Below are 9,192 nucleotides of genomic sequence, written 5' to 3' on the forward strand. Positions count from 1 at the left end.
GTGCTCAATGCTCTGTGCATTTGGTTTGCGAATTTAGTAGCTAGTTAGCTATCTAGCTAAGTTTGTTAGTTTCTTCTACAATCAAGCTTCTCTTGGTAAAACAGCAAGAGAATCAAGAGATGACGTGATGTTGATTATAGCAGCCCCTCTCTGATTCAGAGAGGGCTACAAACTCTTAGAAAACATTTCAGTTGAAGGTATTCAGTTGTACAAATGGCTAGGTATCCCCTTTCCCTTTCTGTCTAATATATGTTTTGTGCGTGCAGCAAACTGTGAGTACCATTTTTGGCGTAACTTTATGAGCTAGACGTCTGTCCATGTCAAATACTGTATAAAATGTTCACAATGCACTCGTTAGCATTTGGTTAGCATTCTCTATGGGATTTTTAAATGTACTTGTTAGCATTGCTAACCTTCGGGTTACAGAAGCTCAGTGGGGTTTGAAAATTGTGCCCATTTTGTTACTGTCGGTTTTATCGAATATCCCGGTATGGCACAAGGTCATTTGAAGGTATGACATCCAATACCCCAAGCTTAATGTAATATCTCAATAACCAACCATGATTTGGGGGAACAGAAGATGGGAAGCACAGAGCAACCTTTACTTTTTAATCCATGAAAGCCACTCTTCACGCTCCAATGTATTTTCACCTTGTCTCTTCTTTAAGGTCTCAGAACTAGGCTACACTAGCTAACTTCTCTAGAGACGTAATACTGAGGGGAATCAGCTTTCCTTATAAACCAGTGGTTGTCAAACCTCTGGGCCCCCCACGGCCCTTCCATATATTTTTTAACTAATTCAGAGCTATCCCACCTGATTCAATCTAATCATCAACTAATCATCAACTAATCATCAACAAATCATCAACTAATCATCAACTAATCATCAAGTCCTTGATCAGATCAGGTGACCTAATTCAAGGACAAAACTGAATTGTGAAACGTCTGGAGGTTCACCCGAGAAGAGCATCGAGACCACTGGCTTTAATTAAAAAATTAAAAAGAGACAAAAACAGGAAATGACACACACACACACCTTTGGAGACCTGTGGTCTCTTACCGTCTGTGCGTCGGCGAAGCTGGGTGCCAACTTGGGCTGGAGGATCTTCTCCTGTGCTCCCTCCACCAGCTGGTGGGGAGCTGTTACTGCCCCCAGGACGTAGACTCGCACGTCTCTGACAACATGGGAGCCTCGCCGGTCTGGAGGCTGTCTGGGCTGGCACAGGCACGGGAGTAGTCTTGATTACCATCCTGCACACCTGGGAGGAAGTAGTGCTTAACTTGTGAAGGCCTACCTGCCTACATGTAAACTTAAGTAACCCATACATGTCGCATTTTATAAGCAGTATACAAGCTTTTCAGAAGACAATTTTTTTTATTTTTTTTTAATGTAAATTGGCCTGTAAAAACCTGTTATTTGAGTTGATATTTTACCTCTTCGAACAGACAGAGAGCTGCTTCATACAAAGAGCACAGACCATCTGATGTCCGTCGGTTCCTCCACTGGCTCCTGTCTGCTGACTAGCTCCTGGTCGAGAGTCAGGGGACATCAGATACACAGTCAGCCACAGAGACACATAGGGAGACAGCAGATACACAGTCAGCCACAGAGACATATAGGGAGACAGCAGATACACAGTCCTGTCTGCTGACGAGCCCTGGTCGAGAGTCAGGGGACATCAGGTACACAGTCAGCCACAGAGACACATAGGGAGACAGCAGATACACAGTCAGCCACAGAGACATATAGGGAGACAGCAGATACACAGTCAGCCACAGAGACATATAGGGAGACAGCAGATACTCAGTCAGCCACAGAGACACATAGGGAGACAGCAGATACACAGTCAGCCACAGAGACATATAGGGAGACAGCAGATACACAGTCAGCCACAGAGACATGTAGGGGAGACAGCAGATACACAGTCAGCCACAGAGACATATAGGAGACAGCAGATACACAGTCAGCCACAGAGACATATAGGGAGACAGCAGATACACAGTCAGCCACAGAGACATAGAGGGAGACAGCAGATACACAGTCAGCCACAGAGACATATAGGGAGACAGCAGATACACAGTCAGCCACAGAGACATATAGGGAGACATCAGATACACAGTCAGCCACAGAGACATGTGGGGAGACAGCAGATACACAGTCAGCCACAGAGACACATAGGGAGACAGCAGATACACAGTCAGCCACAGAGACATGTAGGGAGACACCAGATACACAGTCAGCCACAGAGACATATAGGGAGACGGCAGATACACAGTCCTGTCTGCTGACGAGCCCTGGTCGAGAGTCAGGGGACAGATCAGATACACAGTCAGCCACAGAGACATGTAGGGAGACAGCAGATACACAGTCAGCCACAGAGACATATAGGGAGACAGCAGATACACAGTCAGCCACAGAGACATATAGGGAGACAGCAGATACACAGTCAGCCACAGAGACATATAGGAGACAGCAGATACACAGTCAGCCACAGAGACATAGAGGGAGACAGCAGATACACAGTCAGCCACAGAGACATATAGGGAGACAGCATACACAGTCAGCCACAGAGACATATAGGAGACAGCAGATACACAGTCAGCCACAGAGACATGTAGGGAGACAGCAGAGACAGCAGAGTCACATCAGTACACAGTCAGCCACAGAGACACATAGGGAGACAGCAGATACACAGTCAGCCACAGAGACATATAGGGAGACATCAGATACACAGTCAGCCACAGAGACATATAGGGAGACAGCAGATACACAGTCAGCCACAGAGACATGTGGGGAGACAGCAGATAAACAGTCAGCCACAGAGACATAGGGAGACAGCAGATACACAGTCAGCCACAGAGACATATAGGGAGACAGCAGATACACAGTCAGCCACAGAGACATGTAGGGAGACAGCAGATACACAGTCAGCCACAGAGACATATAGGGAGACATCAGATACACAGTCAGCCACAGAGACATGTGGGAGACAGCAGATACACAGTCAGCCACAGAGACATATAGGGAGACAGCAGATACACAGTCAGCCACAGAGACATATAGGAGACAGCAGATACAGTCAGCCACAGAGACATATAGGGAGACAGCAGATACACAGTCAGCCACAGAGACATATAGGAGACAGCAGATACACAGTCAGCCACAGAGACATATAGGGAGACAGATACACAGTCAGCCACAGAGACATATAGGGAGACAGCAGATACACAGTCAGCCACAGAGACACATAGGGAGACAGCAGATACACAGTCAGCCACAGAGACATGGGAGACAGCAGATACACAGACATATAGGGAGACAGCAGATACACAGTCAGCCACAGAGACATATAGGGAGACAGCAGATACACAGTCAGCCACAGAGACATATAGGGAGACAGCAGATACACAGTCAGCCACAGAGACATGTGGGGAGACAGCAGATAAAACAGTCAGCCACAGAGACATATAGGAGACACAGTACAGTCAGCCACAGAGACATATAGGAGAGACAACAGCCACAGAGACATACAGCAGTCAGCAGCACAGAGACATATATAGGGAGACAGCAGATACACAGTCAGCCACAGAGACATGGGAGACAGCAGATACACAGTCAGCCACAGAGACATATAGGGAGACAGCAGATACACAGTCAGCCACAGAGACATATAGGGAGACAGCAGATACACAGTCAGCCACAGAGACATATAGGGAGACAGCAGATACACAGTCAGCCACAGAGACATATAGGGAGACAGCAGATACACAGTCAGCCACAGAGACACATAGGGAGACATCAGATACACAGTCAGCCACAGAGACATATAGGGAGACAGCAGATACACAGTCAGCCACAGAGACACATAGGGAGACAGCAGATACACAGTCAGCCACAGAGACATATAGGGAGACAGCAGATACACAGTCAGCCACAGAGACATATAGGGAGACAGCAGATACACAGTCAGCCACAGAGACATATAGGGAGACAGCAGATACACAGTCAGCCACAGAGACATGTGGGGAGACAGCAGATACACAGTCAGCCACAGAGACATATAGGGAGACAACAGATACACAGTCAGCCACAGAGACATAGAGGGAGACAGCAGATACACAGTCAGCCACAGAGACATGTGGGGAGACAGCAGATACACAGTCAGCCACAGAGACATATAGGGAGACAGCAGATACACAGTCAGCCACAGAGACATATAGGAGACAACAGATACACAGTCAGCCACAGAGACATAGAGGGAGACAGCAGATACACAGTCAGCCACAGAGACATGTGTATGTTACACTGCATATGGAGAAAGGTGACCGTACAGACGACTCGTAGCATAATCAATCAAGAGGCCATGAGAATAAGGAGCGCTGGGAGGAGAAGCAGGAGGAATACATTGCCATCTGGTCATACAAAGAGCACAATAGACCTATAGAACACAATGGAAGTACTCAACAAATCATGAACAATAAAGTGTGTCTCGGGAGTTTTCTTCGCCACCGTGCTTCTACATCTGCACTGCTTTGCTGTTTGGGGGTTTAAGGCTGGGTTTCTGTACAGCGCTGACATCAGCTGATGTTAAAAAAAGGGCTTTATGAATAGATTTGATTGGTTGTTTATAGGACGCTTACCAGGGGAACGTCATCTGCATGAGGATGTTCATGAAGCAGTCGTATCCAATCAGGCCTTCCTGGTTCAGCAGACACGCCTTCATCTTCTCCTTCTCCATGGCTGACCACGGGACGCCACCAGGGCCATCTCCACCCACTCCAGAAGGTACCTCAGGGAGCCCCTCTGGGCAGCCAGGCCCAGCAACAGCTCCGACGCCAGCCTCCGACTCCAGGACGTCCGCCCCCGGAGTTTGGCATGGTCACTCCCTTGAGGAGCGGTGACCTGGGTCAGGCAGTCCAGACCCATAGGGGGATCTTACCTCGTTGGCCAGGAGGGGCGGCAGGTGAGACCACGTCCATGGCCGTGTGGATGACGCGCAGAGGTTGAGTCCTCCGCGGGCGGCGGCGGCATCATCCAGCTCTGACGGAGCAGAGCGAACAGCAGACTGAGGCCCGTTCGGACCCCCATCTCGATCAGAGCATCGGTGCTGGACCGCGGCCGCTCGCTGACAGAGTGCAGGTCGGACGATCCGGAGTTGTTGTCGGGCGAGTGCTGCTGCTGCTTGACTTTGCCCTTGTCGTGGTACTTGTTGGACAGAGCGAAGAAGATCCTCTGGAGGACCAGCAGGCGTTTGCGGAGAGCGGAGGCGAAGGGAGAGTCGGAACACACCATCTTGGCCAACGCCATCTGGCTGCTGAGGAGTGCGTCGAGGTAGTGTCCCTGTTCGTCGCTGGACAGGGACTCGCGCTCAAAGTCTGGCAGCTGGGGTCCCTTCAGACACAACACCTAAGGACACAGCATTGATATTAGGCCTATGTAGTGTGTGTTGTGATGATGTGTTTAGAGCTATGTGATGTTTTCACTGTGGGCCTCCATAAACCTTTTATTCTGATCCCAGATCTGTTTGTGCTCAGGACCAAACAGATGTTGGTCATGACAGAGACTGACAAGGAGTTGGCATGATAGTATAAACAAACTGGCACTGTGGTTTAGCGATGACATATAGAGCTCGTGACGCAAAACGACATTTCTGCGCAATGCAGACAATAAAGTATTGGCTGTGTCGCGATATGGCCTCTACACAGAGAAGCCGAGTTCCATTTGGTACACAGACATTAACTCAATCTCATTCTGCTCCCACCTGCTGGGGAAGGACGACCACCTCTTTGTTGGTGAGCAGCTTGGAGTAGAGCACGGACACGCCCTCCCGCGTGGAGATGGACTCGCTGTCGTCCGTGATCCACGAGCCGTTCAGGTGCTCCAGCCATTTGAGCTTCACTGGAGGTATCATCAGGGCCATGATGTCACTCTGCTGCCATTAGTCCTGGGAGGACAGGGGGACAGATATTAACGAGGCCGAACCATTGAGAAAGGGAAACAATCATAGGAACAACAATAAGCTATGACAGAACCAGACAGACAAGAGATTTATTAACATCAACCAGACAGACAGAGACATGTTAACATCAACCAGACAGACAGAGACATGTTAACATCAACCAGACAGACAGAGATATGTTAACATCAACCAGACAGACAGAGACATGTTAACATCAACCAGACAGACAGAGATATATTAACATCAACCAGACAGACAGAGACATGTTAACATCAACCAGACAGACAGAGATATATTAACATCAACCAGACAGACAGAGATATATTAACATCAACCAGACAGACAGAGATAAATTAACATCAACTAGACAGACAGAGTTATATTAACATCAACCAGACAGACAGAGACATGTTAACATCAACCAGACAGACAGAGATTTATTAACATCAACCAGACAGACAGAGATATATTAACATCAACCAGACAGACAGAGATTTATTAACATCAACCAGACAGACAGAGATATATTAACATCAACCAGACAGACAGAGATATATTAACATCAACCAGACAGACAGAGATATATTAGCATCAACCAGACAGACAGAGATATATTAACATCAACCAGACAGACAGAGATATATTAACATCAACCAGACAGACAGAGATATATTAGCATCAACCAGACAGACAGAGATATATTAACATCAACCAGACAGACAGAGATATATTAACATCAACCAGACAGACAGAGATATATTAACATCAACCAGACAGACAGAGATATGTTAACATCAACCAGACAGACAGAGATATATTAACATCAACCAGACAGACAGAGACATGTTAACATCAACCAGACAGACAGAGATATATTAACATCAACCAGACAGACAGAGATTTATTAACATCAACCAGACAGACAGAGACATGTTAACATCAACCAGACAGACAGATATACAGAGCATTCGGAAAGTATTCAGACCCCTTAACTTTTTCCACATTTTGTTACGTTTACAGCCTTATACTAAAATGTATTAAATAAAAAAACACGTCCTCAATCTACACACATAATGACAAAAAAAGTATTCAGACCCTTTGCTATGAGCCTTGAAATTGAGCACAGTTGCATCCTGTTTCCATTGATCACCTTTGAGAAGTTTTCTACAACTTGATTGGAGTCCACCTGTGGTAAATTCAATTGATTGGACATGATTTGGAAAGGTACACACCTGTCTATATAAGGTCCCACAGTTGACAGTGCATGTCAGAGCAAAAACCAAGCCATGAGGTCAAAGGAATTGTCCGTAGAGCTCAGAGACAGGATTGTGTCGAGGCACAGATCTGGGGAAAGGTACCAAAAAATGGCTGCAGCATTGAAGGTCCCCAAGAACACAGTGGCCTCCATCATTGTTAAATGGAAGAAGTTAGGAACCACCAAGATTCTTCCTAGAGCTGTCCGCCCGGCCAAACTGAGCAATCGGAGGAGAAGGGCCTTGGACAGGGGGTTGACCAAGAACCTAATGGTCACTGACAGAGCTCCAGAGTTCCAAGATTGAACGCTTTGGCCTGAATGCCAAGCGTCACGTCTGGAGGAAACCTGACACCATCACTACGGTGAAGCATGGTGGTGGCAGCATCACTACGGTGAAGCATGGTGGTGGCACCATCACTACGGTGAAGCATGGTGGTGGCAGCATCATGCTGTGGGGATGTTTTTCAGCGGCAGGGACTGGGAGACTCGTCATGATGGACACTCTTACTGACAGTTGTGGCTGCTTTGGCGGATGTATTGTTGTTCTACCTTCTTGCCGTGCTGTTGTCTGCGCCCGGCACACGTTTGTACCCTGTTTTGTGCAGCAACATGTGTTGCTACCATGTGGTTGTCATGTTGTGTTGCTACCATGTTGTTGTCATGTTGTGTTGCTAACATGCTGTGTTGTCATGTCAAATGCTACTGATGTTGTTGTCATGTTGTGTTGCTGTTACCATGTTGCTGTCATGTGTTGCTACCATGTTGTTGTCATGTTGTGTTGCTGCCATGTTGTGTTGCTAACATGCTGTGTTGCCATGTTGTGTTGCTACCATGTTGTTGTCATGTTGTGTTACTACCATGTTGTTGTCATGTTGTGTTGCCGCCATGCTGTTGTCATGTTGTGTTAATACCATGTTGTTGTCATGTGTTACTAACATGTTGTTGTCATGTTGTGTTGCTAACATGTTGTTGTCAGCGTTGCTAACATGCTGTGTTGTCATGTGGTGTTGCCTCATGCTGCGGTTGTTACCGCGTTGTGCTGCTAACATGTTGTTGTCATGTTGTAAGCATGCTGTTGTTGTCATGTTGTGTTGCTACCATGTTGTTGTCATATTGTGTTGTTGCCTATGTTGTTGTCATGTTGTGTTGCTACCATGTTGTTGTCATGTTGTGTTGCTAACATGCTGTGTTGTCATGTGTTGCTGCCATGCTATATTGTTGTCATAGGTCTCTACTTATGTAGTGTTGTGTTGTCTCGTCGTGATGTGTGTTTTGTCCTATATTATTTTTATTCTTTTTAAATCCCAGCCCACATCACTGCAGGAGGCCTTTTGCCTTTTGGTAGGCCATCATTTTAAATAAGAATTCATTCTTAACTGACTTGCCAAGTTAAATAAAAAGGTGAAATATTTTTAGGAAAACCTAAAAACCTGCTCTAGAGCGCTCAGGACCTCAGACAGGGCCCAAGGTTCACCTTCTAACAGGACAACGACCCTAAGCACACAGCCAAGACATCGCAGGAGTGGCTTCAGGACAAGTCTCTGAATGTCCTGGAGTGGCCCTGCCAGAGTCCGGACTTGAACCAGATCGAACATCTCTGGAGAGACCTGAAAATAGCTGTGCAGGGATGCTCCCCATCCAACCTGACAGAGCTTGAGAGGATCTGCAGAGAAGAATGGGAGAAACTTCCCAAATACAGATGTGCCAAGCTTGTAGCGTCATACCCAAGAAGACTCAATGCCGTAATCGCTGCCAAAGGTGCTTCAACAAAGTACTGAGTGAAGGGTCTGAATACTTATGTAAATATGATATTTCAGTTATTTTTTTGTAAACTTTTCAACCACTTTTTCTCCACAATTTTGTGTTATCCGATCGCTAGTACAACTCTCATACGGACTCTAAAGAGGCAAAGGTCGAGAGCCATGCGTCCTCCAAAACATGACATATAGACATCAACCAGACAGATTGACAGAGGAG

General features: G+C 46.8%; 1 pseudogene; it reads right to left on the reverse strand.

Moving 5' to 3' along the window:
- Nucleotides 1-1,060: 1,060 nt before the first annotated feature.
- On the reverse strand, nt 1,061-5,941 carry LOC135538353 (probable E3 ubiquitin-protein ligase HERC1; annotated as a pseudogene).
- Between the last annotated feature and the right edge of the window lie 3,251 nt (nt 5,942-9,192).

Source organism: Oncorhynchus masou, unplaced genomic scaffold, assembly GCF_036934945.1.
Source record: "Oncorhynchus masou masou isolate Uvic2021 unplaced genomic scaffold, UVic_Omas_1.1 unplaced_scaffold_9432, whole genome shotgun sequence".
NCBI lineage: Eukaryota > Metazoa > Chordata > Actinopteri > Salmoniformes > Salmonidae > Oncorhynchus > Oncorhynchus masou.